This window comes from Ranitomeya imitator, chromosome 2 (assembly GCF_032444005.1).
Source record: "Ranitomeya imitator isolate aRanImi1 chromosome 2, aRanImi1.pri, whole genome shotgun sequence".
NCBI lineage: Eukaryota > Metazoa > Chordata > Amphibia > Anura > Dendrobatidae > Ranitomeya > Ranitomeya imitator.
This window is the reverse complement of record NC_091283.1, coordinates 739,896,396-739,921,172: the sequence shown is the minus strand read 5'-3', so window position 1 is coordinate 739,921,172 and position 24,777 is coordinate 739,896,396.

The window sequence follows — 24,777 nt, the reverse complement described above, 5'->3', positions numbered from 1 at the left end:
TCTGGCGAATGTGTGTTTCCCAGGTTTGTTGAGGTGTAGTCCGTCTCTGGCGAGGAGTCCATCATACCAGTAATTCACACCGTGGTCCAGGAATCCAAATCCTTGTTGTCTGCACCATCGTCTTAGCCAGTTGTTTGCATCAAGGATCCTGTTCCATCTCCTGGTGCCATGCCCGTCTACTGGAAGGATAGAAAAAAAAACTACCTGTGCATCCAGTTCCTTTACTTTCTTCCCCAACTCTTCAAAGTCCTTGCAGATTGTCGGTAGGTCCTTCCTTGCCGTGTCATTGGTGCCAACATGTATCAGAAGAAATGGGTGGACGTCCTTGGAGCTGAAGAGCTTTGGTATCCTATCGGTCACATCCTTGATCATCGCACCTGTAAGGCAGCATACTTCTCTTGCAGTTATGTCCGGTCTGCAGATGGCTGCTTCGGTGCCTCTCAGTAGTGAGTCTCCCACCACCACCACTCTTCGTTGCTTCTTGGCTGTACTTTTTGCTGTCACTTGTTGCTGTGTGCCCTTTTCTTTTTTGCTTGCTGGTATTGCTTCATTCTTAGGTGTGCCATCTTCATCCTCTACAAAGATTTGATATCGGTTCTTCAGTTGTGTGGTTGGTGATTTCTCCATGGTCTTCTTGCTTCTTTTGGTCACATGCTTCCACTCATCTGCTTTTGGAGGTTCTCTGACACTTTTTGCACCTTCTGTGACCAGTAGAGATGCTTCTGTTCTGTCTAGAAAGTCTTCATTCTCTTTGATGAGTTTCAAAGTTGCTATTCTTTCTTCCAGACCCCGCACCTTTTCTTCTAAAAGGGCCACTAGTCTACACTTCTGACAGGTGAAATTGGATTCTTCTTCTGGTCGATCTGTGAACATGTAGCACATGCTGCAGCTCACCATGTAGGTTGTCACATCTGCCATGTTGCTCCTAGATCCTGCTGACTTGCTGTGTGTTTTCCTTCTTGTGTTATCTACTCAGCCAAGCTCTCTTGCAATAATGTCCTACAGGCAAAAATTCGCGCGCCGTAAGGCGTGCGGTTTGGTGATGCTTTCGAAGCAGCTGGTCCCGGCTGTACCCAACGATCTTCTAGCTTAGGGAGACTTCGCTTCTCCCAGAAGGCACCTGGAATATGCAAATTAGCCTCCTGAAGCTTGAATCCCTGGTTTGGTGATGCTTTCGAAGCAGCTGGTCCCGGCTGTACCCAACGATCTTCTAGCTTAGGGAGACTTCGCTTCTCCCAGAAGGCACCTGGAATATGCAAATTAGCCTCCTGAAGCTTGAATCCCTGGTTTGGTGATGCTTTCGAAGCAGCTGGTCCCGGCTGTACCCAACGATCTTCTAGCTTAGGGAGACTTCGCTTCTCCCAGAAGGCACCTGGAATATGCAAATTAGCCTCCTGAAGCTTGAATCCCTGGTTTGGTGATGCTTTCGAAGCAGCTGGTCCCGGCTGTACCCAACGATCTTCTAGCTTAGGGAGACTTCGCTTCTCCCAGAAGGCACCTGGAATATGCAAATTAGCCTCCTGAAGCTTGAATCCCTGGTTTGGTGATGCTTTCGAAGCAGCTGGTCCCGGCTGTACCCAACGATCTTCTAGCTTAGGGAGACTTCGCTTCTCCCAGAAGGCACCTGGAATATGCAAATTAGCCTCCTGAAGCTTGAATCCCTGGTTTCATATGCATTCACCCCCTTTGCTATGAAGCCCCTAAAATATTCTGGCGCAAGCAATTACCTTCATAAGTCACATGCTTAGCGAAAGGAAGTTCACCTGTGTGCAATCTAAGTGTCACATCGTCTGTCAGTATAAACACACTAGCTATTGAACCCGTTCTACGCCCGGGTGGCAAGCATTTATATTGGTATATGGTCTCCATCCTGGTATGTGCTGCTCCATCCTGAGTCCCCATCCTGTCATGTGCTGCTCCATCCTGCGTCCCCATTCTGTCATGTGCTGCTCCATCCTGCGCCCCCATTCTGTCATGTGCTGCTCCATCCTGCATCCCCATCCTGTCATGTGCTGCTCCCATCCTGCGCCCCCGTTCTGTCATGTGCTGCTCCCATCCTGTGCCCCCGTTCTGTCATGTGCTGCTCCCATCCTGCGCCTCCATTCTGTCATTTGCTGCTCCCATCCTGCGCCCCCATCCTGTCATGTGCTGCTCCCATCCAGCGCCCCCATTCTGTCATGTGCTGCTCCCATCCTGCGCCCCCGTTCTGCCATGTGCTGCTCCCATCCTGCGCCCCCATTCTGTGATGTGCTGCTCCCATTCTGCTCCCCTGTTCTGTCATGTGCTGCTCCCATCCTGTGCCCGTTCTGTCATGTGCTGCTGCCATCCTGCACCCGTTCTGTCATGTGCTGCTGCCATCCTGCGCCCGTTCTCTCATGTGTTGCTCCCATCCTGCTGTCGGAATCGGCGCCTGCGCAGTCCGCGCTTTCCGGCGCCATTTTCTTGAAGACACACCTGCAGTGGAGCCGGACGATAGGTGAGCATTGTAAATATTTTTTTTTATATGGCAGCAGCATACGGGGGCATACACACTGGAGCGTCTTATGGGGGGCATATAATACAATGGTGGCGCAGGATGGGAGCAGCACATGACAGAACGGGGGCAGGATGGCAGCAGCACATGACAGAACGGGCGCAGGATGGCAGCAGTACATGACAGAACGGGCGCAGAATGGCAGCAGCACATGACAGAACGGGCGCAGGATGGCAGCAGCACATGACAGAATGGGCACAGAATGGCAGCAGCACATGACAGAACGAGCGCAGAATGGCAGCAGCACATGACAGAACGGGCGCAGGATGTCAGCAGCACATGACAGAACAGGGGCGCAGTCCGCGCTTTCCGGCGCCATTTTCTTGAAGACACACCTGCAGTGGAGCCGGAGTGTGTCTTCAAGAAAATGGCGCCGGAAAGCACGGACTGCGCATGCGCCGTTTCCGGCAGCAGGAATCGGCGCCTGCGCAGTCCGCGCTTTCCGGCGCCATTTTCTTGAAGACACACTCCGGCTCCTCTGCCTGTGACTGGTAAGTCAGAGGGCGGCGCCGGCGCGCATTAAGCGCGTCATCGCGCCCTCTGAACTGTCACAGCAGAGGAGCCGGGAGACGGAGCCGCACGCAGCGCTGGAACGGGGAAAGGTGAATATACTTACCCTCCTGGCGGTCCCTGACTCTCCGCTGGAGATCGCGGTATGCGTTCAGTGCTTACGCATACCGCGATCTCCTGGGAGCGTCACTCTGCGGGGGCCAGACTGCGCCGGCGCTTGCGCCTGCGCAGTCTATAAAGGCTTCGGACAGAGTGACGCTCCCAGCGTTATATTATAGATCTTTTCTGAAAGGGCACAGAGGCTGCAACATATTTAACAGGCATCACTAACCAAAAACACCATGAAGACGAAGGAGATCTCCAAACCAGTCAGGGACAAAGTTGTTCAGATGTATGAGTTCGGGTTGGGTTATAAAAAAATCCAAATTTGTGACGATGACCCAAAGCACCATCATTAAGTGGAAAGAACATAGTACCACAGCAAACCTGCCAAGATAGAGCCGCCCATCAAAACTTTCAGCAAGGCAAGGACGGCATTATTCAGAGAGGCAGTACAGAGACCAAAGGTAACCCTGAAGGAGTATCTGTCCATACAACCACAATAAGCTGTAAACACCATAGAGGTGGACTTTAAGGAAAAGTGAGCAGGAAAAAAGCCTTTAGTTAGACAAAACTAAAATGTTAAGACAAATGGGAGATATGTGGGAGACTCCCCAGATGTATGGAGAAAGGTGCTGTGGTCAGGTGAGACCCACATTGAATTTTTTGGCAACCAAGGTAAACACTATACTTTGTGCCAAACTGACACAGCTCATCACCCCAAGAACTCCATCTACACAGTGAAACATTGTGGTGGCAGCATCATGATGTGGGGATGTTTTTCAACAGCAGGGACAGGGAAAAATGGTTCGAGTTGAGTGGAAGATGGGTGGTGAAAAATACAGGGATATACTTGAGCAAAGCTTGTTTCAGTCTGACAGTGATTTGAGACTAGGACGGAGGTTCAACTTCCAACAAGACAATGACCCAAAAGATACTCGAGTGGTTTAAGGAGAAATGTGTAAATGTTTTTGAGAATGTGTTGTCAGATTGGAAGATTGCTGTTCACCAGAGGAAACCATCTAACATGAAGGAGCTGGAGCAGTTTTGCCTTGAGGAATGAGCAAGATGTGGAAAGCTCATAGAGACTTATGCAAAGCGACTTGCAGCTGTATTTGCCACAAAAGGAGGCTCTACAAAATTTTGACTTTAGGGGGGTGAATAGCTATGCCCCCTGTTTTCAGTTATGTTGTCTATTAGTTGCTTGCTTCACAATAAAAAGAAAACCAAAAGTTCACAGTTGTAGGAATGTTCTTTACATGAACTGATGCAAACCATACAAAAAACAGTGAAATTCCAAGTGGTGAGGTAGTAAAACACAAAAAAATGCCAAGGGTGGAGTGAGGGGGTGAATACTTTCGCAAGCCACTGTAACTTAACCCCTTCAGCTCCCAAGCCACTGTACAGTATGAACTTGAGGCTGAAATAGGGCTACAAACCAAACATGTCATAAAGAGAAAAGAAAAGAGAAAAAAAGTATTTGCTATAGTATCCTGTGAGTTCTATCTTTAGTCCATACTGACATTTGTGGATAGGATATTAATAAACAGGTGTTTCCTTTAACATGTCATACACTACTCTTTTAAACCTCTGAATAGGTAGGTGCATGCAATATAATCAATCTTAACATAAAGGCCATCTCCAAGTTGATGCTTTCCAAATTTTAAGCTATTTGATTTTAAAAATAAAATTAATAATGTATGGTAACTTACACATACACACGTAAAAATACAACCAGTTTTATTTAAAATATCATATTTATATTTTCAAATAAAAGTTGGAGTTCAACACTGTTATACACATGTGGTCAAAATTGTTGGTACCACTCGTTTAATTTTTTTTTTACTTCTGTGGAAGCATGGTTGAAAAGTTGTGACTGACTTTCATTTGTTAATTTTCATAGATTTTTTTATTCATTATTACTTTTGTCAGATTCAAGTTATTTCTGTGACCATTGTAGGTTTTTCTGTCATTAAATGAGGGGTACCAACAATTTTGACCACATGTGTATACCTTGTAACATGGGGTATATGATATTTTTTTAGTCGGGAATCTGTTAAATGTCGGTGCACCCATAGCCTTCAGCAGGATGTGTTTCATGACAGGTGCTTTTTAACAATATGTCTAACTTGTTCTTCGACTGATCAGTGTTATTTCATTGTTCATGTTAACTTAAATCATTTAACATTCTATCCTGGTGTTTTTCCTCCAAAGCCAAGTGTTTTGATTTGAACAGTCAATCACAGCAGAGTTATCTCATATAATTTAGTTCCTACTCAGTTATATCACATAATAGACTGTAAGATGTTAATTTTGGCTATATAGGTCAATAGTGACTACAGAGAAAAACCATTGCTGACTATTTTAGTACTAGAGTACTTGTTCGGGAAAACGTTCGGAAATCTCGAATTCGGCATGAACGTAGCACATTCAGATTCGTGTTCGCTTTCACAAACATTTTTACTCAAAGTCGGCAAGATTCAGTCACAGTTCGGTAAATCAGCATGTTTCCATTAATGCTTTTGTTATTACTTCTTTTAGGATAGTGCAGCTGTATGATGAGCTGGAGGACTGTGGAGACGTGTTTGGTGAGGGGAAGGGGTATGGACAGGTAAGAGGAGTGTCTGAAGAGATTACAGGTGCAGCACGCGATTTTGTTTTCTTTTTTCCCTTAACTTTATGTGCTTTGATTCCGGCAACCAATCAAGGTGCAGAAACCATCCATAACGTCATGATACAAAGTCCTCGGTGATTAGCTACCGAAGTCACATGTGCCTGGTCATATATAGTCAGTGTCACAGAGAGATTATTCCCGCGCTACTGATAGGGCTGAAAGTAAACTTGTCAGTGAAATAGATCTTCCAGAATCAAAGTAGATTGTGCAAAAACTGTGTGGCAGTCTCCAGAAGCCCCATTTGTTTCTCCAAATCGTTTATGATAAAACTGTGTTTCAGTGGCAAAACAGAAAGCCATATTTCCACTTTAAAATCATTAGGCCTAATATTGGGGTGCAGCCACAATGCCCAATTAGTTACTGTATTTTCTGGTGTATAAGACGACTGGGCGTTTAAGACGACCCCCAACTTTTCCATATAAAATATGGAATTTGGGATATGCCTGCCGTATAAGACGGGGGTCATCTTATATGCCCAGTCATCTTATACGGCGTGTGGTTCCCAGGGTCTGGAGGAGAGGGGTCTGAGAGGGGACCGCTCAGGTGACCACAACGTCATTGAAGGTCCTTCACTCACCGCATTCTCAGGAATGGAGGGAGACGCTAGCAGCGCTGTGAGCCAGGGCCCGTCCGAGTGTGAGTATATCCATGTTTTTTATTTTTATTCTTTATTTTTTACATGAATATGGATCCCAGGGCCTGAAGGAGAGTCTCCTCTCCTCCAGACCCTGGGAACCACACGCCGAAATGCAGGATCGTTCCCTGCACACGCTGTACCTGGCGTATAAGACGACCCCCGACTTTTGGGGCAATTTTTAGGGGTCAAAAAGTCGTCTTATACGCCAGAAAATACGGTATTTCAAATCCCTTGCGATAAAACTGTATTTCAGTGGTAATTCAGAATGACAGATTTCTACTTAAACACCGTTAGGCCTTATATAGTGTTACAGCCCCAAGGCCCAATTACCTACTCCAAATCGTTTGGGCTAAAACTGTGTTTCAGTGGAAATCAGAAGGTCAGATTTCCACTTAAAAATCATTAGGACTATTATTAAGATGCAGCTTGGAGGGCCAATTAGCTACTCCAAATAGTTTGTGCTAAATCTGTACTTAACTGACAAAATAGAAGGCCAGATTTCTGCTTAGAAGCCTTCACGACATGCGTCGCACTAGTACTGCTCTGCGGGAGGTGCGTTCGCACCATGAGCTGTACTAGTATGGTGCTGCGATCAAGCGGCCTCATGCTGAGCGGCGCAGCGATCATGTGAGGTTGTCAGCTGTATGTGCACCGATAGTGGACAGTTAACCCCTCTGATGCTGCTGTGTAGTTATAGCAGCATAGAGAAGCATCGCACAGGGAGGGGAGCTCCCTGCACTCTTCCATCAGGACAACGCAATGTGATCGTGCTGTACTGATGGTCACCATGGAGACCGTGAGCACCAAGATGGCCTTGGGGTGCTTCCGGGTCCTGCAGGGAGGTGACTTGTGAGCGCCAGCAGAGAACAAGCGCTGGTATGCCTTCTAACCTGCCTGTCAGATCGCTGATCTTATGCTCTCCAACGATCTTAGTGATCTGATGTTAAACAGTAATGTCCCTTACTGGGACAATGTAAAAAAAAAAATTACAAACTTTAAAAATATTTTTTTTTTTAAATCCCTAAAGAATTTTTGTTTCCCAATAAATACATTTATTTATGTAATTAATAAAAACAATAAAAGTACACATATTTGGTGTTGCCACGTCCGTAACAACCCGCTCTGTAAAACTGTTCCACTAGTTAACCCCTTCAGTGAACAGCATAAAAAATAAAAGTAAATAATGAGGCAAAAAACAAGGCTTTATCATCATACCACCGAACAAAAAGTGCAATAAAACGTGATAAAAAAGACAAATGTAAATACTGTAAAAATAGTACTGCTGAAAACATCATCTTGTCCTGCAAAAAGCAAGCTACCATGCAGCTCCATCAGAAGAAAAATGAAAAAGTTATAGCTCTCAGAAAAGAAGCAATGAAAAAATAATTATTTTTTTCTATAAAATAGTTTTTATTGTGTAAAAGCACCAAAATATAAAAAAAATATAATTGTGGTATCGCTGTAATTATACTGAACCGAAGAATAAAGATGCCTTACCAATTTTACCACATGCAGAAGGGTTTTAAAAAAAATAAATCATTTCCTGAAATGCTGGTTTTTGTTCATTCCATCTCCCAAAAATCGTAATAGAAAGCGATCAAAAAATGTCATGTGCCTGAAAATAGTACCAATAGAAATGTCAGCTCATCCCACAAAAAACAAGCCTCACATGACTCTGTCAGCCAAAATATGAAAAAATTATAGCTATCAAAATATGGGGAACTAGTTTTCACAATAAAAAAGTGTCTTTTAGTGTGTGACAGCAGCCAAACATAAAAACCCAATATAAATCTGGTATCGCTGTAATCGCACCGACCTGAAGAATAAAGTTGCCGCATGAAGAATGGCATAAAAAATAAATAAAACCAATTCTTCACATGCTGTTGATTTTTTCATTCTGCCTCCCAAAGATCGCAGTAAGGCTCAGCGCACATTTATCCTGCACTCTGCTCTGAGGTTTCCGTGTAAATCTCTGAAATACGTAATTCAGATGGAACCTCTGGCAGAAGATTCCCTCTAATGAGGCAGATGGAGGCAGTGTGGACGCCGTCTCACCATTGATCCTGCTGTGTCCGTCTTTTTAGGATCGCATAAAAGTGCCGTGGGCCACAGTTTTGGGCACTTCTGAAAAGAAGGACATAGTGGACTAGAGGTTAAACGGAGTCCAGAGTAACTCTGCTGCCTCAGTATAGTGAATGGATTCATTAGGGGTTTCATCTGAATCACGTCACTCAGAGACCCCCAAAGTAAGTGGTCAGCGTAGAGAGCCGGATAATTGTGATCCCAAACATTATATAAAATGTTCCCAATAAAAGCTTCCACTCAATCAAAAAAAAAAAGCAAGTCTCACTCAGATCTGTCATCTGTTAATGGAAATATCCGGGGTTTCCACGTCACTGGTAGCACAAAGGCTCTGGAAAAGCTAAATGGCTCCTCACCCATCAAAAGAAATTAAGCAAATTCTCCACTCCAAAATCCAAATGCCCCCCTCCCTTCTGAGCCCCAGTGTGTCTAAACCACATTTAGTGCCCACATGTTTGGCATTTCTGTAGTGATGAGAGTCCACCTAATTTACAGATGTGTCTCCAGAAGCATGAGTTTGGGCATAATGTACTACAGCGTACTGGTCACTATAGAGTTAGAGTACTGGTGACTACAATGGCAGTTTGCAATTTTCACTCAGCAACATCCACTGCTGCCTGTTTCTGGAAAGCACCCATGGAGTCAAAATCATCACTAGATCTGTAGATGAATTCCCAAAAGGTTATAATTTCCAAAATGGGTCCACTTGGGGGGATTCTGCTTTTCTATCACTTAGGGGCTCTTTATATGGAATCCACAAACTAGTCTAGGAAAATCTGAGCTCCAGGAGGCAAATAGTACTTTGTCCCTCCCGAGTCACTCCGTATGGCAAGGTAGTACTATACAGCCACATATGGGGTATTTCTGCATTCAGCAGAAATTGTGGGGCAAATTCTGGTGCCATTTTTACCCATTTCCCAGTGTGAAAATGTAAAACTTGGAGCTAACACACAATCTTGATGATAAAAATGTAAATTATTTTTTCTTTACTTCCCAATGGTATAAATGTTTGTGACACACCTGTGGTGTCAATATAATCACTGCACCCCTAGATGAATTCATTGAGAGGTTTAATTGGTAAAATGGGGTCACTTATGGGGGGTTCTGTTGTTATGGCACCTCAGGGGCTCTGTCAATGTAACATGGCACCTTGAAACAAGTGCAGCAAAATCTGCACTATGATATGGCGCATCTTCCCTTCTGAGCTTTACACTGTGCCTCAAAAATAGTTTTCAACCATATATGGGGTATCGGTGAACTCAGGTAAAATCAAACAACAAAATTTCAGGTCCAGTTTCTCCTTTTGCCCTTGTGAAAATACAAAATTTGTAGCTAAAAAGATTTTTGGTGGAAAAATGTGATTTTTCTTTATTTTCACGGCTTAACTTTATAAGCTTCTGTGAAGCACCTAGGGGTTGAAGGTGCTCAATACACATCTAGCTAAGGTTGAAAGGGGTCTAGTTTCCAAAATGGTGTCACTTGTGGGGGGTTTCCACTGTTTAGGCACATCAGGGGTTCTTCAGACGCGACATGGCGTCTGCTAATTATTCCATCAAATTTTGCATTCAAAAAGTCAAATGGCGCTCCTTCCTTTCCAAGCCCTGCCATGCGTACAAACAGTAGTATTCCCCCACATATGGGGTATCAGCGTACTCAGGAGAAATTGCACAAAAAATTTTATGGAGCAATTTTTCCTGTTACAGTTATGAAAATGCAAAATATGGAGCTAAAAAATATTTATTTGGAAAAATGTGATTTTTTTATTTCCACAGCTCTACTCTATAAACTTCTGTGATGCACATGTGGGTTCAAGGTGCACAATACACATCTAGATAAGTTCCATAAGGGGTCTAGTTTTAAAAATGGTGTCACTTGTGGGGATTTCCACTGCTTAGACACATCAGGGACTCTTCAAATGCGATATGGCATCCGCTAATTATTCCATCAAATTTTGCTTTAAAAATGTGATATGGCACTCCTTTCCTTCCGAGCCCTGCCGTGTGCCCAAACAGAAGATTTTCCTCACATATGAGGTATCGGCATGCTCAGGAGAAATTGCACAACAAAATGTTGTCCATTTTCTCCCGTTACCTTTATGAAAGTTAAAAAAAGTAGGTCTAAAGGAAAATGTTTGTGAAAGTAAAGTAAATGTTTATTTTTTCCTTTCACATTCCAAAAAATCCTGTGAAGCACCTGAAGGCTAATCTTTTTGAATGTAGTTTTGAGTACCTTGAGGGGTGCAGTGTTTAGAATGGTGTCATTTGAGGGTGTTTTCTGGCATATTGGCCCCTCAAAGTAACTTCAAGTGTGAGGTGGTCAATAAAAAAAATGGGTTTGCAAATGTTGTTGTAAAAATGAGAAATCGCTGTTCAAATTTTAACCTTTATAACTTCCTAACAAACAAGAAATTATGTTTCCAAAATTGTGATGATGTAAAGTACACATGTGGGAAAAGTTGTTTATTAACTATTTTGTGCGATATGACTCTCTGATTTAAGGGCATAAAAATTACAATTTTGAAAATTGTGAAATTTTTGCCAAATTTCCTTTTTTTTCACAAATAAACGCAAGTAATATCAAATAAATTTTACCACTATCATAAAGTACAATATGTCACGAGAAAACATTCTCAGAATCAGTGGCATCCATTGAAGAATTCCAGAGTCATTACCTCATAAATTAAGTAATCAGAATTGTAAAAATTGGCCTAGTCATGAAGGTGAAAACAGGCTTTGGGGCAAAGGGGTTAAAAATCATTAGGCCTAATATTGGGGTGCAGCCTGGAGGGCCAATTAGCTACTCCAAATAATTTGTGACAAAACTGTGTTTCAGAGACAAATCAGAAGGCCAGATTTCCACTTAGAAATCATTAGGCATAATATTGGGGTAAAGCCATGAAGCCCAATTATCTACCCCAAATTGTTTGTGATAGAAAAGTGTTTCAGTGGTAAATCAGAAGGCCAGATTTCCATGTTAAAATCATTTGGCCTAATATAGTAGTGAAGTGACGAGACCCAATTACCAACTCTTAATAGTTTGTGCTAAAATTGTGTTTCAGTGACAAATCAGAAGGCCAGATTTCCACTTAAAAATTGTTGGGACTAATATTGGGTTGCAGCCTGAAGGGCCAATTAGCTACTCCAAACAGTATGTGCTAAAACTGTGTTTCAGTGGCAAGTCAGAAGGCTAGATTTCAACTTAAAAATCGTTAGGCCTAATATTGGTGTGCAATGACGAGGCCCAATTATCTGCTCCAAATTGTTTGTGCTTAAACTGTGTTTCTGTGACAAATCAGAAGGCTAAATTTCCACTTAAAAATCATTAGGCATAACAGCTGTGGACCTAAGGTTCTGAAACAGTAGGGTACAAGAGGGGAAGGTTACTTACAACAAGAGCGGGAAAAAGTGAGGTTGTGGCAGAAGGGGTATAGGCTTGGTGTTCGAAGTTTACATTGGTTAGGTGTTAATTTGAATGAAAGCTCATCTGAACAAATACAATCTCGTCCTATCCAAAGACCACTGACAACATCTGTTACTGACCGACCACCTTGTAGAGGAGGCTCAGAAAGAGCATGTGCTACAGTGGATGGCTAGCACTGCATCAAGTGGCCTCTCCTCCTCTTCATCCACCTCAACATCACACACAGTACAATCCTCAGAGGTGGCACCCCAAACATCTTTGTTTCCCCCTGTGTCAAAAATGTCTAAACGCCCAAATGACTGTGGGGAATCTCAGATGGGCAATTCTAAAGAGCTGTATTCCATGGACATTCGAGGTCTGCTCTGAAGAATCACGGAATCCAGATGAGGAAAGCATCTGCACAGATGCCCAAAATTTTTCCATGTAGGGTCCAAGCAGAATCCAGACCCTTCTCACCAGACGTTAACCTCCAAGGGAGGAGGTGATCCTGGTGAGGCTCAGATACCAGAGGCGCATGCAGACTGTACTGTGGTGTATGGGCAGGGAGTGGGGGAAAGTGACACTAAGGGTGTGGAGTGTGAGAACAGAGAGGATGGCGATCAGGTTGTAGATCTCACTTGGTGTGACCACAGAGGTATGCAGCTGAGTAGTTTAGCAGAGAAGGTGGAGAAGAAGGAAGATGAGGAGGTTACATTGCGGCTTCCACACAGACACGAAGTGATGCAACCGTGACAAGCACTGCATCCTCAGCCCCAACTCTGCCTGTGGCCAGCACAGGTTGCGAGTGTGCAGCTTGCAGGGGCAGCAAGGGCTGCCTACCCTGGGCTTTTTTGAGACTGCAAAGGATGACCCAACACATGTTATCTGTCAAATTTGCAAAAAAACTCAGTAGTGGAAAAAATTGCAATAATTGTACAACTACATGCATGAACCAGAACATGTGGGATCATCACACCTTAGTGTGGGAATCTCACTGCACTAAAATACGGACTAGCGGACCATCAACACCATCTGCTGCTTCTTCCACCTCTGTCACCATTCCAAGTCCTCTCACACAGGTCTCCTGCAGCAGAAACTATGATTGTTTACCAACCACAGTCGGGGTGAGTGAGAGACGGTCAGCTGTTAAGGAAGTAGACATGACTGCTGCTTTTGTGTCACCTTGCACAACACATCTTTCTCAATCCACCATAATATCTTCGCCTGCAACTCATAGTCCAGCAGTTTTTCCAGTTCTCCGTCCTCCGCCTTCTCTCAGCACAGCAGCCAGCTCTTGGTCCTGCAGTTGTGGTCACGTCAAAGAATGCTTCCTCCTACACATTGCAAAGCTAAGAGCTTGCACTCCACCGTCTTCAATCTGTTGTCCACAGAAATGCTGCCTTTCCTCCTGGTGACACAGAGGGTTTCCCAAGGTTGATGGCCATCACAGTCCCTCAGTACCAGTTGTCCAGTCGCCATTACTTCTCAAAAAAAGTTGTGCTTGCGCTACACCAGCATGTCACCAACAACATCACCCGTTCTCTGAAAAAATATATGTCTGCCAGGGTGCATTTAACCACTGACACCTAGATGAGCAAACATGGGCAGGGGCATTACATCTTGCACTGGGTGACTCTGTACTGTGTAGCCATGGTTCACTGTAATCAGGCAGTGTTTAACCCCTTCATGATTCGCTCCATACATGTACTGTGCATGTTATGTCTCTCCATTTGATGTGAGCTCCGGCGCTCAGTACACATCTTTCCTGTCACATATCAGTTGTTTTGAACAGCTGACATGTGATTGTAACAGCCGCTGGTGGAATTGCGATCCACTCATGACTATTAACCTGTTAAATGCGCTGTCAATCTCTGACAGCGGCTTTTAATGTGATCATGCAGGAAGTGCGTCTCTAATCCCGCCCATTGACGCCCATGTCACATGACCGCCGATTGGTTGGCTTGACAACCTGGGGTCTGCAGCTGATGGATTGCTATGAGCGCCACCCAGCAGTCGGTGCTCATAGCAAGTGAGGATTTTTGCTACACACAGGCGGTCTGATCATCGCCTGTGTGCAGCAGAGGCGATCAGAAGATCGTAGCTGCTAGTCTCCCATGGAAACTATTGAAGCAAATGAAAAATCATCCCCCATTTGCCCCATTCAACTTAAAAAAAATTAAAAAATCAAAAAAATACACATATTTGGTATTGCCGCGTTCATAATCACCTGATATATCAAGATATAAAAATAATTAATCCGATCGGTGCACGACATAGCAAAAAAAAAAATCAAAATGCCAGAATTACGGTTATTTGGCTGCCACAACATTGCATTAAAATGCAATAGCGGGCAATAAAACGATTGTATCTGCACCAAAATGGTATAATTAAAAAAGTCAGCTTGGCACGCAAAAAATAAGCCCTCACCCAGCCACAGATCATGAAAATTACGCCATTTTTCTTTTTTTTTAACAAATTTTGGAATTTTTTTCACCACTCAAATAAAAATGAACCTAGAACCTCACATGGCCATATAAATGAAAAAAGTTATGGCTCTGGGAAGCAGGGGAGCAAAAAACAGAAATGCAAAAAAGAAAATGGGCTGCGGCGTGAAGGGGTTAAGTTAATATGTCTTGGAGATTGCAGTCACACAACTCAAGAGTTGTGGATAGGTATCCAGAGATAAAGCAATGGCTGTCTCGACTGAACTTAGAGCCAGAGAAGGTCATGTGCGATAATGGTGCATACCTGGTGGTGGCCCAACACCGTGGCAACCAACCTCACATACGTGCCTTGCATGGCTCACGTTCTCAACTTGGTGGTACAGCAATTTCTCCGCCACTATCTCAGCCTGGATGCACTGCTGCAGAAAGCACAGTCGCTGTGTGCTCACTTCTACCAATCTCACCCCACAGGTCATCGCCTTGCTACAGAGATCTTTCAGCCTAGCACATGTTGCAGGGGCTGTGGCAGCAGTGATGAACCCTGGCGCGGTATGTCCTTTAGCATAACCTGTGCCAATGCAGTAAAGACATGGTGAAAATGATGCTTGTTGAGTGGGCACAGGTGAAAGACCTCTGCGCCCTTCTGCACAGTTTTGAAATGGCAACTAAGATGTTAGTACTGACAATGCCGTCATAAGTATCACTATTCCAGTCACCTACATGTTGGAGCACACTTTGAATAGTCTGCATGAAGAGGTCATGGTACCAGACAGAGAGTTGAAACCAGAGAAGGATGCGGAAGGGAAAGCAATTTCTCAAATTTCCGGACGGTCATCACACAGGCATGTGCCATGGGAGGGTGGCTTACAGTGATTAAGGGGGCTTATAGTACCAGAAAAACTGTTATTGAAGATCCAGGAGCCAAGGAACAAATTGAGGAGCATGAGGTGATGGTAATGGATGCCCAATAGTCAGGAGATTAAAAGATTAATGATAAGCTCTCTGTTTTCTGTGATTGGGGGAGGGGACGGAGGAAGCAACTTTGAGCCACCATCACAGAATGGACTTGGACCTCATGGAAGCACCCAACTCATGAGCAACTTCATGCTACACTATCTTCAACACAATGCCCGTATTCTTAGGGTTAGAAATATTGCTGACTACTGGGTTGCCACTCTGTTAGATTCACGGAACAAGAGTAAATTTAGCCAGATGCTTTCTCCCAGAAAGGGATTCGCGCATGCTAGAATATTGAAATACACTTGTAGACAATCTTAAGAGTGGTTTTCCTCAAGACAGCAGTGAGGCACACAGTGTGCTTCCCAGTTGTAGGCGTCCAACTCTGGAAACATCAAAGCATCATCGCCAACAACAACATCAGCAGCTGTGTAAGTGGCATAAGCAATTTCTGTGAGTCGTTTAACACATATTTTAAGCCAGCCAGTGCACCAGTAGAACAGAGTGCAAGTCGGTCACATTGTGAACGACTGGAGAGGATGGTGCAGGAGTATCTGGAGCTCAATATCAATGCCATCAGGGGAAATTTGACCCTTTTTCATTTTGGTTTTCAAAAATGGCCTGAGTTCTCTTGTCACGCCTTGGAGGTTTTGTCATGCCTGGCAGCCAGCAATCTCTCAGAATATTTCTTCAGCACTGCTAGTGGTGTTCTGATGGATAAGCACATCTGGCTGTCCCCTAAAATTGTAGACTGCCTAACTTTAATCAAAATTAACAATTTATGGATTTCAGATTACTTTTTCACCCAGTCGCAGATTGGGCAGACTAGGCAATGGTATAGTTTTTAGTGTCATGTATTAATCTTGCGTTATTGCAGTCTGCGCCACCTTTGTGGTGTCTTCTTTGCCTGCTGTTGCTACTGCTGCTAATGTTACAAACTTTTTTTTAAATGTGGAGTCTCCCAGTTGTGCCTCCATCTGGAGGGTTGCCTGTGGTGGAGGGTATCTCAGAGGCCTATTATAATATTTTTACTCTGTGGAAATTGATGCCATTTTAGTTGTGTGCGACAATTATTTTTTAAAATTTGGAGACTCCAAGTTGAGTCTCTATCAGGTGGATTACTTGTGTGGTGGAAGGTGTGTCAGAGGCATGTTATAATATTTCTACTCTATGGAAATTCATGCATCTATAGTGGTGTGTAAACAATTATTTTTTGAAATGTCGAGATTCCAAGTTGTGTCTCCATCTGGCGGGTGGCCTGTGGTGGAAGGTGTGTCAGAGGCCTATTATAATATTTGTACTCTGTGGAAATTGATGCCGCTTTAGTGATGTGTGACAATTATTTTTTGAAACATGGAGAATCCAAGATGGGTCTCCATTTGGCGGGTTGCCTGTGGTGGAAGGTGTGTCAGAGGCCTATTATAATATTTCTGCTCTGTATAAATTGATGCCACTTTAGTGGTGTGTGAAAATTTTTTTTGAAATGTGGAGACTCCAAGTTGAGTCTCCATCAGTTGGGTTGCCTGTGGTGGCAGGTGTTTCAAAGGCCTATTATACTGTTTCAATTCTGTGGAAATTGATGCCAATGTAACAATCATTTTTTGAAATGTGGAGACTCCAAGTTGTGTCTTCATCTGGTGGGTTGCTCGTGTAAGTAGGTCTCCAAGACAGGCAGGCCTGCACTTACTTTCAGTCAACTACCTGTGTTACTTTCTTTACATTTTTCTATCATTTCCCCTACATTTTTCTACATTTCACCTACATGGTGAGCTGCAGCATGTGCTACATGTTCACAGATCGACCAGAAGAAGAATTAAATTTCACCTGTCAGAAGTGTAGACTAGTGGCCCTTTTAGAAGAAAAGGTGCGGGGTCTGGAAGAAAGAATAGCAACTTTGAAACTCATCAAAGAGAATGAAGACTTTCTAGACAGAACAGAAGCATCTCTACTGGTCACAGAAGGTGAAAAAAGTGTCAGAGAACCTCCAAATGCAGATGAGTGGAAGCATGTGACCAAAAGAAGCAAGAAGACCATGGAGAAATCACCAACCACACAACTGAAGAACCGATATCAAATCTTTGTAGAGGATGAAGATGGCACACCTAAGGATGAAGCAATACCAGCAAGCAAAAAAGAAAAGGGCACACAGCAACAAGTGACAGCAAAAAGTACAGCCAAGAAGCAACGAAGAGTGGTGGTGGTGGGAGACTCACTACTGAGAGGCACAGAAGCAGCCATCTGCAGACCGGACATAACTGCAAGAGAAGTATGCTGCCTTCCAGGTGCGATGATCAAGGATGTGACCGATAGGATAAGAAAGCTCTTCAACTACAAGGACGTCCACCCATTTCTTCTGATACATGTTGGCACCAATGACACGGCAAGGAAGGACCTACCGACAATCTGCAAAGACTTTGAAGAGTTGGGGAAGAAAGTAAAGGAACTGGATGCACAGGTAGTTTTTTCTTCTATCCTTCCAGTAGACGGGCATGGCACCAGGAGATGGAACAGGATCCTTGATGCAAACAACTGGCTAAGACGATGGTGCAGACAACAAGGATTCGGATTCCTGGACCACGGTGTGAATTACTTGTACGATGGACTCCTCGCCAGAGACGGACTACACCTCAACAAACCTGGGAAACACACATTCGCCAGAAGACTCGCTACACTCATCAGGAGGGCGTTAAACTAGAAGAAGAGGGGACGGGAAGAAAAACATTAGACTTGAACAAAGAAGATCCAGGAAAACATACTCAGAAGGGAGGTAAGAACATTTCTAAAACAATCCACAGCGAGGAGATTGGAACAAAACAAAATCCTCTAAACTGCATGCTTGCAAACGCCAGAAGCCTGACAAACAAGATGGAAAAACTAGAAGCAGAAATATCTACAGGTAACTTTGACATAGTGGGAATAACCGAGACATGGTTAGATGAAAGCTATGACTGAGCAGTTAACTTACAGGGTTACAGTCTGTTTAGAAAGGATCGTAAAAATCGGAGAGGAGGAGGGGTTTGTCTCTATGTAAAGTCTTGTCTAAAGTCCACTTTAAGGGAGGATATTAGCGAAGGAAATGAGGATGTCGAGTCCATATGGGTCGAAATTCATGGAGGGATAAATGGTAACAAAATTCTCATTGGAGTCTGTTACAAACCCCCAAATATAACAGAAACCATGGAAAGTCTACTTCTAAAGCAGATAGATGAAGCTGCAACCCATAATGAGGTCCTGGTTATGGGGGACTTTAACTACCCGGATATTAACTGGGAAACAGAAACCTGTGAAACCCATAAAGGCAACAGGTTTCTGCTAATAACCAAGAAAAATTATCTTTCACAATTGGTGCAGAATCCAACCAGAGGAGCAGCACTTTTAGACCTAATACTATCTAATAGACCTGACAGAATAACAAATCTGCAGGTGGTCGGGCATCTAGGAAATAGCGACCACAATATTGTACAGTTTCACCTGTCTTTCACTAGGGGGACTTGTCAGGGAGTCACAAAAACACTGAACTTTAGGAAGGCAAAGTTTGACCAGCTTAGAGATGCCCTTAATCTGGTAGACTGGGACAATATCCTCAGAACTAATAATACAGATAATAAATGGGAAATGTTTAAGAACATCCTAAATAGGCAGTGTAAGCGGTTTATACCTTGTGGGAATAAAAGGACTAGAAATAGGAAAAACCCAATGTGGCTAAACAAAGAAGTAAGACAGGCAATTAACAGTAAAAAGAAAGCATTTGCACTACTAAAGCAGGATGGCACCATTGAAGCTCTAAAAAACTATAGGGAGAAAAATACTTTATCTAAAAAACTAATTAAAGCTGCCAAAAAGGAAACAGAGAAGCACATTGCTAAGGAAAGTAAAACTAATCCCAAACTGTTCTTCAACTATATCAATAGTAAAAGAATAAAAACTGAAAATGTAGGCCCCTTAAAAAATAGTGAGGAAAGAATGGTTGTAGATGACGAGGAAAAAGCTAACATATTAAACACCTTCTTCTCCACGGTATTCACGGTGGAAAATGAAATGCTAGGTGAAATCCCAAGAAACAATGAAAACCCTATATTAAGGGTCACCAATCTAACCCAAGAAGAGGTGCGAAACCGGCTAAATAAGATTAAAATAGATAAATCTCCGGGTCCGGATGGCATACACCCACGAGTACTAAGAGAACTAAGTAATGTAATAGATAAACCATTATTTCTTATTTTTAGGGACTCTATAGCGACAGGGTCTGTTCCGCAGGATTGGCGCATAGCAAATGTGGTGCCAATATTCAAAAAGGGCTCTAAAAGTGAACCTGGAAATTATAGGCCAGTAAGTCTAACCTCTATTGTTGGTAAAATATTTGAAGGGTTTCTGAGGGATGTTATTCTGGATTATCTCAATGAGAATAACTGTTTAACTCCATATCAGCATGGGTTTATGAGAAATCGCTCCTGTCAAACCAATCTAATCAGTTTTTATGAAGAGGTAAGCTATAGGCTGGACCACGGTGAGTCATTGGACGTGGTATATCTCGATTTTTCCAAAGCGTTTGATACCGTGCCGCACAAGAGGTTGGTGCACAAAATGAGAATGCTTGGTCTGGGGGAAATTGTGTGTAAATGGGTTAGTAACTGGCTTAGTGATAGAAAGCAGAGGGTGGTTATAAATGGTATAGTCTCTCACTGGGTCGCTGTGACCAGTGGGGTACCGCAGGGGTCAGTATTGGGACCTGTTCTCTTCAACATATTCATTAATGATCTGGTAGAAGGTTTACACAGTAAAATATCGATATTTGCAGATGATACAAAACTATGTAAAGCAGTTAATACAAGAGAAGATAGTATTCTGCTACAGATGGATCTGGATAAGTTGGAAACTTGGGCTGAAAGGTGGCAGATGAGGTTTAACAATGATAAATGTAAGGTTATACACATGGGAAGAAGGAATCAATGTCACCATTACACACTGAATGGGAAACCACTGGGTAAATCTGACAGGGAGAAGGACTTGGGGATCCTAGTTAATGATAAACTTACCTGGAGCAGCCAGTGCCAGGCAGCAGCTGCCAAGGCAAACAGGATCATGGGGTGCATTAAAAGAGGTCTGGATACACATGATGAGAGCATTATACTGCCTCTGTACAAATCCCTAGTTAGACCGCACATGGAGTACTGTGTCCAGTTTTGGGCACCGGTGCTCAGGAAGGATATAATGGAACTAGAGAGAGTACAAAGGAGGGCAACAAAATTAATAAAGGGGATGGGAGAACTACAATACCCAGATAGATTAGCAAAATTAGGATTATTTAGTCTAGAAAAAAGACGACTGAGGGGCGATCTAATAACCATGTATAAGTATATAAGGGGACAATACAAATATCTCGCTGAGGATCTGTTTATACCAAGGAAGGTGACGGGCACAAGGGGGCATTCTTTGCGTCTGGAGGAGAGAAGGTTTTTCCACCAACATAGAAGAGGATTCTTTACTGTTAGGGCAGTGAGAATCTGGAATTGCTTGCCTGAGGAGGTGGTGATGGCGAACTCAGTCGAGGGGTTCAAGAGAGGCCTGGATGTCTTCCTGGAGCAGAACAATATTGTATCATACAATTAGGTTCTGTAGAAGGACGTAGATCTGGGAATTTATTATGATGGAATATAGGCTGAACTGGATGGACAAATGTCTTTTTTCGGCCTTACTAACTATGTTACTATGTAATGGTAGTCTATAAAACTGATGTTTGTTCCATCTGAGTGTGGCTTATACCGCCAGGTCCTCATTAAAACTTCAAATACAAGCTGTAAATGCTGGTCCAGGCCCTAATACCTCTTGCATGGCCCATGGCTGTCTGCTTGTGTGCCATTATAACAGGTTCAAATGTGGGTCAATTGATCAGTCAACTACCTGCGTTACTTTTCTTACATTTTTCTTTCAATAGTAATCTACAAAACTGATGATTGTGCCAAGCTGACTGCTTGTGTGCCCTTATATCAAGTATTATTGTGGGTCAATTGATCAGTCAACTACCTGTGTTACTATTCTTACATTTTCTATCAATAGTAGTCTATAAAACTGATGTTTGTGCTGTCTGAATGTGGCTGGAATAAAAAAAAATACAGGTGTTGCATGAGGTGTGAGGTCTCCTAGCTAAGAAGGCTTACATCGCTCCATTAAACATCAGGTCCTCATTAAAACTTCAATTCCAAGCTGTAAATTCTGGGTCAGAGCCTGATGCTTCATGCATGGCCCTTGGCTGACTGCGTGCGTGCCATTATAACAGGTTTTACTGTGGGTCAATTGATCAGTCAACTACCTGTGTTAGTATACTTACATTTTTCTAAGAAGGCTTATACCATACCCTTAACCACCGGGTTCTTATTAAAACTTTATTTCCAAGCTGTAAATGCTGGGCCAGGCCCTGATACCTCATGCATGGCCCATGGCTGACTCCTTCTGTGCCACTTGCAAATTTCTACTGTTGGTCAATTGTTGCCACTTTTCCTGTTGTCTGCCCCTAAATTTAGCTGTTTGTGAAGCTTTTTGTCAATCCTTAAGGTGTTGTTTATGCGTTTGGATTTGCCTGCAATTGAATCTAATTGGGTTCGGGCACGTTTGTCAAACTGTTCGTCAAACTGATGATTACCTGTTCGTCAATCTGTTCATCGAACGGAGGTCCGTTTAGCGAATCCGAGTGAAACCTTGAAAGGTTCACTCATCTCTAGTCGTAACTATGGATACCTAAGATCCGACAATGCCTGCACGTGAGGAAAGAAATATAGCGAATTAGAAAAACCATACTGTATTTCTAATTGCAGGTATTTGCTAATATTATTAATATTACACTTAATACATATTGGAATAGGATCTTGGATATGGGAATACCCATTTAACCACTTCAGTCCAGAAGCCTGTTTTCGCCTTCATGACTAGATCAAATTTTACAATTCTGACAAGTGTCACTTAATGAAGAGATAAGTCTGAAATGCTTCAGCAGATCCCACTGATTCTCAGATTATTTTTTCATGACATATTGTACTTTAAGATAGTCTTAAAATTTCTTCAATATGAGTTGCATTTATTTGTGGGGGAAAAAATTACATTTGGTGAAAATGTTGAAATTTTGCAATTTTCAAACTTTTAATTTTTATGCCCTTAAATCAGAGACCTATATCTCTTGAGAGTTCTGAAAGTGCCTGTCCACCAACGTTCACTTTAAAACCTGATAGAACTGGAGAGGATCAGCAAGGAAGAATGGCAGAGGATCCCCAAATCCAGGTGTGAAAAACTTGTTGCACCATTCCCAAGAAGACTCATGACTGTGCTAGCTCAAAAGGGTGCTTCTACTCAATGCTGAGCAAAGGGTCTGAATACTTATGACCATGCGATATTTCAGTTTTTCTTTTATACATTTGCAAAAATTACTACATTTCTGTTTTTTTCAGTCAAGATGGAGTGTAAATTAATGAGAAAAAAATGAACTTTTTTTACCAAATGGCTGCAATGAATCAAAGAGTGAAAAATGTAAAGGGGTCTGAATACTTTCCGTACCCACCGTATATTTTTTTTCATTAGGAAGTTAGAAGGGTTAAAATTTGAGCATTGATTTCTAATTTTTTCAACAAAATTTACAAAACCATTTTTTAGGGACTACATTACATTTGAAGTGACTTTGAGTGGTCTACATGACAGAAAATACTCAAAAGTGATCCCATTCGAAAAACTGCACTCTGCAAGGTGCTCAAAACCACATTTAATAAGTTTATTAACCTTTCATGCGTTTCTCAGGATATTTTTAGAATGTGGATGGAAAAAATTTCACTTTTTTTCACAAAAATGTTAATTTATATCCAAATCTTCTATTTCCACAAGGCTAAAAAAATGGACACTAAAATATGTTGCGCATGCCAATACCCCATACGTAGGGAAAAACCACTGCTTCTGTACACAGCAAGTATTGGAAAGGAAGGGGCGTCATTTGACTTTTGAATGCAAAATTTGCTGGAATAATTATGCCTTGTTGTGTTTGGAGAGCCCCTGATGTGCCTAAAAAGTGGAAGCCCCCTACAGGTGACCACATTTTGGAAACTAGACCCCTGAAAGAATGTATATAGATCTGTGGTGAGCACCTTAAACCCCAAGGTGCTTCAAAAAAGTTTATAACATTGAGCCGTGAAAATAAAAAAATCACATTTTTCCCACAAAAATGTTTTTTAGCTCCAAATTTTGCATTTTCATAAGAGTAACAGGAGAAATTGCACAATAAATATTGTGACATTAATTCTGAGCATTTTGATAATTAATGTGTGGGGGAAAACTAACGTTTGGGCACAGGGCCGGACTGGCCATCGGGCACTTCGGCAAATGCTACATTCTATGGGGGGCTGGCTGCATTACATTCTAAGGGGGTTGTGCTGTATTACATTCTATGGGGAGGATTTCTTACATTCTATGGGGGGCTGGATGCATTACATTCTATGGGGGCTGTGCTGTATTACATTCTATTGGGGGATTTATTACATTCTATTGGGGCTGGCTGCATTACATTCTATGGGGGCTTGCTGCATTACATTATATGGGGGGCTGGCTGCATTACATTCTATGGGGGCTGGCTGCATTACATTCTATGGGGGGCTGGCTGCATTACATTCTATGGGAGCTGGCTGCATTACATTCTATGGGGGCTGGCTGCATTACATTCTGTGGGGGCTGGCTGCATTACATTCTATGAGGGGCTGGCTGCATTGCATTCTATGGGGCTGTGCTGTATTACATTCTATGGGAGGGATTTATTACATTCTATGGGGGGCTGGCTGCATTACATTCTATGGGGCTGTGCTGTATTACATTCTATGGGGGATTTGTTACATTCTATGAGGGGCTGGCTGCATTACATTCTATGGGGGCTGGCTGCATTACATTCTATGGGGGGCAGGCTGCATTACATTCTAAGGGGGGCTGGCTGCATTAGATTCTATGGGGGGCTGGCTGCATTAGATTCTATGGGGGCTGGCTGCATTACATTCTATGGGGGCTGTGCTGTATTACATTCTATGGGGGCTGTGCTGTATTACATTCTATGGGGGCTGGCTGCATTACATTCTGTGGGGGGCTGTCTGCATCACATTCTATGGGGGCTGGCTGCTTTACATTCTATGGGGCTGGCTGCATTACATTCTATGAGGGCTGCCTGCATTACATTCTATGGGGGCTGTGCTGTATTACATTCTATAGGGGCTGGCTGCATTACATTCTATGGGGGCTGTGCTGTATTACATTCTATAGGAGGGATTTATTACATTCTATGGGGGGCTGGCTGCATTACATTCTATGGGGGCTGTGCTGTATTACATTCTATGGGGGATTTGTTACATTCTATGGGGGGCTGGCTGCATTACATTCTATGGGGGGCTGGCTGCATTACATTCTATGGGGGCTGTGCTGTATT